We start from the raw sequence: 9,039 nt of genomic DNA, 5'->3' as shown, positions 1-9,039 counted from the left end.
CCAGATCCTACATGATGCGCAAACAGGCTACTTATCACAACCTATGTACATATCTTACAAAGCGGTACAATACACGGCAGCTAAGCGTACTCAGGCAGAGATGTTGACGACCTCCTTTGCCCTGCCGAGGGCGAGGCGTAGCGAGGTTGGGGACTCGACTTCCTCCTTGCTAATGGGCTCCATACGTGTAGTGTTGCGCAGAGTGGACGGAACGGTTGCCAGGGGCGGAGCAACACGTACAGGAGTGGGCGCGAAGTGTGGGGCAGTGCGCGCTGGAGTGGGCGCAATGACTTGGTTGAATTCTTCGGTAGAAGGCAGGCGACGAGTAGGCGTAAAAGATGCTGATGATGAGACAAAAGTCAGTGGCGGTGCGATGGGTAGGAGCTCCCTCCTGTTGGCAGCACAGCCATGAACTGAGTCCATGCGGGTAGCTACGAAGTCGTCCACCAAGTTGTCGAAGGCTGCCTCCAGGGCCCGGAGATACTCAATGAGCATCTCAAAAGCCTCGTCTCGCTCTCCTCTGGGGCAGGAGTATGCGTAGTGACAGGTGTAAGGCACATGGCACGGAAGATAACGGTAACGACGAGTCTTCATCACGGGAAGGACATCCCTGAGACGAGCTATCGCCTCACGGGCTGCCATCTGCATAGCATGCCTCTCCGTAGGCATGGCTCTTGCCACGAACTGGAAGCGGCGTAACTCACCACGCCCTCCCTTGAACTGCACCGCGGCCTGGTGCATAGTCAGACTGTCGTTGACTCGGTGCTGGCAGAGTGTGAAGACTGGACGCACAGATGGCCTCATCGCGACCTGAACGATGAAGGAAAGAAGCTTGACGAACCCATCGGGCACGTTGGCGAAGGTCTGCGACTCGCAGCTGTTGTCGGCCATCTACAAAAGTAGGCAAAAATTCTGCATGGTCAGATCATAAATTTATGCTGACTGACAGAAAATGACTACAATTGCAAAAATATAAATTTGCTCTATCATGCTAATAACCAATTAGCGATCGCACCTAGTGGCTTCCTACAGTCAGCCTGGCTCTAGTACCAAGCTCATCACGACCGGTTTTCCAATAAAAATATTTATTGAGAAACCAATCTTTTGAGTCCAGTATGAGAGAAATCCTCCTCACTGGTAGACAAATTCTTGATATAATAAGCCAGTAGCATATAATATATTACAGGGTCGAACTACGGTTGCTCAACCAAATTATTACAAGCACGCCAATAATTATACATAATGGCGGACATGACACAGTGGTGTGGAGGCATACTACTGACTCGAGGATAGGGCGGTGGTGGAAAAACACAGCGGGGAGAGAAATACAAGACTCTAAGTCTGTCATCTCATCAAACGTCGAGGTGAGGCTCGATGAATTTATTTGGTAGCGGAAGCAGATGTAAAACAGTGACCAAATCCAGGGTCGCACGAGACTGACTGGGACTCCTCTAGGTGTCGGACTCGCTATCAAACACTTCATCCATGAGATCGCCTTCGTCAGCATCTGGCCAAATCAACAAGCCAGTGAGTACTTTGAAAGTAGTCGCAAGACAGTTCGGACGTAAGATATAACAAATGCATGCATGGATGCGTCATGAATAATTCACCAATGTACTTTTCAAAAATTAGCATAACAAGGTAAGTAAAAAGGGAAACGGCGGTAGTCCGCCTGAAATCCCAACAGAACATAAATAACTACCGATCGGGTGTCTGAAGCGACGCCTCGAAAGGTGAACAAATAAATATAAGGAAATGATGCCACAGTCGGGCGTCTTAGCGACGCCACATAAAGGGCTTTAAAAGAAATACCACAGACGGATGTCGGGGCGACATCACAGAAAGGGCTTTAAAAGAAATGCCACAGTCGGACATCGGGGCGACATCACAGAAAGGGCTTGAAAAGAAATGCCACAGTCGGACGTCGGGGCGACATCACAGAAAGGGCTTGAAAAGAAGTGCCACAGTCGGACGTCGGGGCGACATCACAGAAAGGGCTTGAAAAGAAGTTCCATGGTCAGACGTCGGGCGACATCATAGAAAGGGCTTGAAAAGAAATGCCACAGTCGGACGTCAGGGCGACATCACAGAAAGGGCTTTAAAGAAAAGTAAAATACAACAATGCCACAGTCGGACGTCTGAGCGACATCGCAGAAAGGGCTTTTATTCACAGGTAAATAATACTCATAATAAACATTTAATTCATAAGAATAAATGGGTTAGTCCATCCATAGGGATAATCATTTAACCGGAATTAGCACTCAAGCGAATCACCGGAGTCTCTGCCATCAAAACTTATATTTGATTAGGATAAGATAATATCGATCTGGGACAGGGAATAGATGATTTGTAGGAATATAAGACTCTGCAGAGTTTGTACAAAATTTTTCCCATAGCCAACGGATTTCCGTAGTCACGAAGGACTAGTTCCGTTTACGATATTTCGGAAGAAAACACAGCTAACCAGTACACACCCATCCTACCTCTCGATGCTAGGAATCACCCTAGACATCGTCCAAGAAAAACTTTTGAGACGGGGAGATCACAATCTCGAATAGCATGGGATCAAATTTATATACGCGCGCTCTAAGGGGTGCCCCCCTCTCGGTCCCAACCGGAAACACCCATGCCCCCTGACCGGATGACTTGCTTTAATCCAGGGCCATGGAACCATCATCACGGCCTCTCCTTTTTGGTGTGTACCAGAAAAGCGGTTTGCAACTTACTAAACCATATTCCTTGCGGAAAACATGTGGTAGTACAGGGAAGGAAATGAGAGGAACTGGACCGATACGGTTTGACACTAAAGTCACATTGTCTGGCATAAGACTGGCATGCTACAACACTGCCATCTCACCCATCCTCATGCCAACACATGGCCATTCATCCTCACATCCATTCACATATGGATCATCGAACTCACTTACCTCATTATCACATAAAATAACGATCATCGATATGCTTCTCAATATGCCATAAAACTAACTAAGTGCAAAACATGCCAAGACACTCATCATATCAAAAGTTCAAACATGCTTGCCTGGTTCAGAGTAGTCGGAACCTAGCTCGGTGAAGTTCGCGGCTCCGTCACCTCCTTCGGTATCTACGGTATAAAGAAAATATATGCGCTATCATAAATACCAAGGAGTGCACAGAAAGTATACCAAATATTTTTCAAATAAATCTGATAAAAAACTAGACAAAATTTTAAAGAGAACAGAAAAAGAATCAATCAAAAATACTTTTCTGTTTAAAAGTTATAAGGGTTTTTGCCCAGGGACTCATCTGTAATGAAACAGAAAGTTTCCAGGGGCTAGCTTATAAAAACAGAAAACGCTTCGGCAGAAACTACGCCAGCCCAAAGGGAAAACGTATTTGCCTGAAGGCGCTTCCAGAAAACGTTTCAATAGAGAGGGCAGAGAGGCTGACGGTGGGGTCCACTCGTCAGGTTTGAACTTCAAAAAAAGGAAGGCGAAGCTCGTCGGCGCCCAGAGCCGCGGTGGTCGCCGGCGGCGATCCACGGCGAGGCAGGGGGATCGGAGGGTACCTTCGTGCTCAGGGCGCCATTCCGCGTCGGTTGGTGGTGGTGGTGGTCGCCGGCGAGTACCACGTCGATGGCGAGCTTTGCTCCGGCGGACGGCGGCTCGGGTGGTCGAGGAACTCGTCGGAGAGGGCTGCAGAGGTCAAATTGAAGAGGGGGTTAGGCTCCTGGTAGCTAGAGAGGGTAACGGACGGGGTTTGGGCACCGGAGATGGCCTCACCGGAGCAAATCGTGGTGGAGGCCGAGGCGTATCGGGGCGGCCGGAGTTGGGGGAGGAGACCTCCTCGAGGTCCTCCGAGTGGCCTGGCGTGGTGTTGGTGAGGAGTGGGGATGAGGTGTGCACGAGGGTGAGCTCGGGGGCCCTTTTTATAGGCGGCCCGAGGCGGTTGCCGTGAACGGGGATCTCCGGTGAGTGATTACGGCGGTGCCGTGGATGTGCGGGGGGATTAGGGGCTTGGGCAGCGCCGTTGAGGTTCACCGGTCCCATTTAGGCGCTAAACGGGCTGGGGTTTGGCGTTATGGGTGAGCTCGACGGAACGGGGGTGGCGCAGCCCGTCGGCGGCAGGGAGCACGTTCCGTGCTTGCCGAGCCACGGCGACGGTGCCACGAGCGTGCGCTGGCACGGCAGGGACACACGGAGAGCCAAGGGGCTTTGGGCGGCGCTGAACGGCGTTCTGCCGTGGTGTGCCTTCTGTTGGCCGCCCCGGGAGGTCACGATGCCGCAGAAGACGCCGGCGAGGGCGGGCCAGCGCGCCACCGACGCCAGGAAGGCTCCACGCGCGCGTGTGAAGCTCCGGACAAGAGGGAGGGGCCACGAGGAACGTGCCAAGTGCACTTTGAACGCGTGAGTGAAACTGACGAACGCAAGATGACACTGAAACTGAATTTTTCTGAAAGTGCAAAGAACAGTGCAGCTCAGGTGTTCGACAGAATGTTTTTGGCATCCAGGGATTTTTCCTTGAGCTGATTTTTGGTGGAGTGGCTTCTCATTGCTCAAATAGGTTGCCTGAATTTTGGTGGAATTTTTGGAGTAGTGTAGATATGAATTTCATCAAATTTGGCAAATCTGGTCCAAACTTGTAGAGACTGAATTTTGAAAAATTTGAAAAGAGGAGGAGTGGATCAAGATGGTTCTGAGTTGTGGGTACAAAGGACTATCCAGGAGAGTTGGTTTGAGGTCAAAACTCAAATGCAATAGGGTACTTGCTTTGAAAATCCCTCAGGCTCCAAATAATTTTTAGAATTGATATGAGAGGAAAAATAATTAGAATAAAATCCAAAACTTGTTTGGATTAGTTGGGACAGAGAACTTAGGTTGATCACAAGGTGTAGGGGAGGTTTTTGGAGGGGTTTTACCACATGGGCAAAAATGCCAAGTCATGGGTGGTTCCAAGATATGAAAATCACAAATTTTCATGAAGTTTCATTTTAAAAGGAAACAAATTAAACTCCCAAGAATGAATTTGAGAGGGAACCAACAGAGAAGAAGTTTTCAAAAGATCAAACACCAAAGTTTGAAAATAAAATCCTTGCCAAAGCAAAGGAAGTTTTTAAGAGGAAAATTTTCTGAAAGTAGAAATTAAATGGCCTCTTTTCAAAGAAAACCACAAGGTTTTTGATAAAAACCAAATAAAATTTTTGGAGTGTCACACCCGCGAGCGGCGGAGGCGGCCTATCAGCTCTGTACCAGACCAGCCGGTAGGGCCCACCAGGCGGCGGGCCCCAGTGGCCGGCGGAGGAGCCGGCGACAGGAGACACTGACAGCCGGGTCCTACGCCCGGCCAGATTACCATTATACCCCTGGGGGGTAGGCTATATAAACCCCCCAGGGCACCCATGCAAGGGGTTCCCAACCTGTTAGACCTAGACACACACATAGAGAGAGGAGAGAGCTAGCCATGTATTCTTCTACCTCTAGCATACAACTTGACGAGCACCATTGTACTCTCTAGTGCCTTAGTAATCATGCGGAGACCCCGCAGAGCAGGACAAGGGGTGTTATCTCCTAGGAGAGCCCCAAACCTGGGTAAGATTCGCCGACGTGCGTGTCTTCGCCTCATCCCTTTTCCTAGCACCGACGACGTCCTACTAGCCCCCATCATGAATAGCCATCCTTTCGCATATGTCGTACCAAACCCCCGACATTTGGCGCCCACTATGGGGCGTGGTGCATCATCGTTCGGACATCTGTTCTAGATGGGAACCCTCTTCCTCCCTGCTGAGCGTAGCCAGCCAGGCACGCCGGATGGCATTTGCACCGACGCGTCGCATGGCGCGGAGGTTGCCTGCACGGCAAGCTGCCTCGCCGACCTTGTTGGCGAGATCCGCCTCTCCGACGAACCTGCATCCGATGCAGGCAACGACAGCCCCGAGAGCCGCCTCGTCAGCTTCCTCGACCAGCTCCACGTCGCCACCGAGCCGGCCGTCGACTTGGAGTCGGTCGGCTCCACCGACTCGATGCTCGTCGACTCTGACATGGCGTCGCTCGATGCATTCCCTACCAACGTGGTGATAGTTGACGATCCTCTCCCCCGCGCTGACAACGGCGGCAGCACCATCACGGAGGTGCTTGTCATCAGCCACAATGGAGTTTCTAGTGACGGTGCCCGAGACCCGCTCCAAGCAACGTTGCAAGACTTGTCTGCACCCATCGCAGAAGACGCCGACGCCGAGACGCTGGAAGCCCGCCGCGTCTAGCTTGTCAAGAGCGCCAAGAAGCTAGCTAGCATGAGGCGCCTTTCGGAGGCTTATCAGCGTGAGATGGACCACACTGTTGGCGGCACGCCGGCTCCTGGCAGGCCCAGCCGCATCGGTATGGTCCAGCAACGCGGCGCAGCCATTGCCAGCATGTTCGGGGCCGATCGCCCTGTCTATGCCATGCCTATGGAGAAAATATGAGCCGCCCAAGCGGCAGCAAATGAGCTGGACAACCTGGAGGGCCACAAGCATCGCCACATGACGGAGCGCGTCCAGCGACTCACTGATGCGGCTGCCGAGCAGCAAGAAGCCGGCTGCCACGTTGGAGACCCCAACCGGCGGAACGACGACCCGCCTCCCCGCCAGGAGCATGGCGCGACATCCCGGATGCCGACTGATGGCAACCACGGACGACGAGACAAGGAGCCGGCTGCCAGCCATAGCCGGACGCACATCACCATCGAGTGCGACCAAGATGGCCGCCCTCGTGCGATGGAACGACCAGGCAGCTACCGGCCGCCCCAACACAGAGAAAAGCGCGTGTCCCCGCTGACTGTGAATCATCCGAGTCTTGGAGGCCGGCTTGACCCCTGAGAAGGAATTGGAGAGAATGATGCCCGCCACCGGATCGATCGTCTCAACCGATCCCTGACGCTAGAAGAAGAAGATGCTCTGGGCCCGCCTTGCTTCGGCCCCTGCATCAGAGATGAGCCCTTCCCGAAAGGGTTCACACTCCCAAGAGATACGCCCAAGTATACCGGCTCCGTGAAGCTGAAGGACTGGCTGGTCGACCACTCCACCGCCGTCAGCATTGCAAACGGCAACAAGCGTGTTGCCGAGAAGTATGTTCCACTCATGCTCCAGGGCACCGCCCGGACATGGTTGAACATCCTGAAGCCCCGCAGCATCAACAGCTGGGTAGATCTCACTGAGGCCTTCATCCGCAACTTCACCAACACGTACAAGCGGCCGCCCAAGCCTCGATAGCTCTCCTTGTGCATCCAAGGCCCCAATGAATCGACTAGCGACTACCTCACGCGTTGGGCCGAGCTGCACAATTCTTGCGAGGGCGTGCACAAGGTGCAGGCCATTGAGTACGTCACGGCCGGGTGCAAAGAAGGCAGTTTTCTCAAACACCAGCTCCTCTGCGATGAGCCGACGACCCTCGACGAGCTACTAATCATAGCAGACAAATACGCCACGGCCGATTCCTCCATGAAGACGGAAATTCAAGTTGATGCATCTGGCAAGGTGGCTCCTCAGGCTCCTCCGACCCCGGCTGGTGATACCAGTCGGCACCAGCAGCAAAGCGACAACAAGCGAAAAGCCCCAATGCCGGCTTCCACCAGCCGGCAGGTGGCACAGTCGAAGACCGGCAGCTGGAAGGGCAGCCTCTCCCCAAGCGCCAGAAAGGCGGGAAGCCCAACTGGTTGCCTGCCTTCTCCTATGAGCAGACTTCTGATGCTCCCTGCAAGTTGCAAAGTGGCGCGAAGCTGTCCAACCACACCACCCGGAAGTGTCATTGGCCCACATGAAGCTCCAAGGGCAAAGGGCTGCAACCACCGTCGCCTGCTGGCCAGCCACCACTGCCTCCTTAGCAGCCGGCGGCCCATCCAGCAGTCGACGTCGTTCAAGATCAATTCCCTGAAGAACATGGAGTGTATGTTGTTTTCACCAGTGTGCCCGATGACAGGCGCAGCCGGCGCCGCTAGTCTCGTGAGGTGAATGACGTAGCCATTGAAGCTCCAGATTTCATGCACTAGTCAGAGAGGCCAATCAGTTGGAGCCGAGCTCATCACTCGGAAGTAATGCCTTCTCTGGGCTCGTACGCTTTGGTGTTGGAGGCCACCTTTGCCACGGGGAGGCGAGCTGCTCATTTCTCCCAAGTCTTGATAGATGGCGGAAGCAGCATCAACATCTTGTACTGTGATACCATGGAGAAGTTGAAGATCAAACCGAAGCATCTCCTGCCCAGTAGGACTGTCTTCCATGACATAGTTCCTACCCTTTCTCACTCACCAATAGGCAAGATCCAGATAGATGTCCTCTTCGGGGATAAAGACCATTTCTACCGAGAGCCCATCTGGTTTGAGGTGGTCGACCTGGAAAGCCCGTACCACGCACTGCTTGGCCGACCTGCTTTAGCCAAGTTCATGGCGGTGCCACATTATGCCTACCTCAAGATGAAGATGCCGAGTGCCAAGGGAGTCATTACCATCTCCGGAGATTATCAGAAGTTGTCCGACTATGCGGCCGCCAGTAGCCGGCTGGCTGAGTCCCTTGTGATCGCTGCCGAGAAGTGGCTCCTTGACCGGGTTGTGGCCATGGCCGGCAAGCAGCCAGACATGTCTCATGATCCTAAGGAGGCGGAAGCTGAAGGATCCTTCAAGCCGGCCAAGGAGACAAAGAAGATACCATTGGACCCAGAGCACCCGGAGAGGTACGCTGTCATAGGTGCAAACCTTGACAACAAATGGGAAAGCGAGCTTGTCGATTTCCTCCGTGAGAATCGGGACATCTTCGCATGGTCCCCCAAAGACATGCCGGGTGTTCCGATGGATTTCGCCGAGGACAAGCTACACGTCAGAGAAGATGCCAAGCCAGTCAAGCAATCCCTCCGCTGACTGTCGGAGGAAAAGAAAAGAATCTTTGGGGAAGAGATCGCCTGTCTGTTGGCAACCAGCTTCATCATGGAAGTTTTCTTCCCAGAATGGCTTGCCAACCCAATCCTTGTACTGAAGAAGAATAGCAAATGGCGCATGTGCATTGACTACACCAGCCTCAACAAGGCCCGCCCAAAG

Source organism: Triticum dicoccoides, chromosome 2A, assembly GCF_002162155.2.
Source record: "Triticum dicoccoides isolate Atlit2015 ecotype Zavitan chromosome 2A, WEW_v2.0, whole genome shotgun sequence".
NCBI classification, from domain to species: domain Eukaryota; kingdom Viridiplantae; phylum Streptophyta; class Magnoliopsida; order Poales; family Poaceae; genus Triticum; species Triticum dicoccoides.
This window is presented reverse-complemented; position numbering follows the sequence as displayed.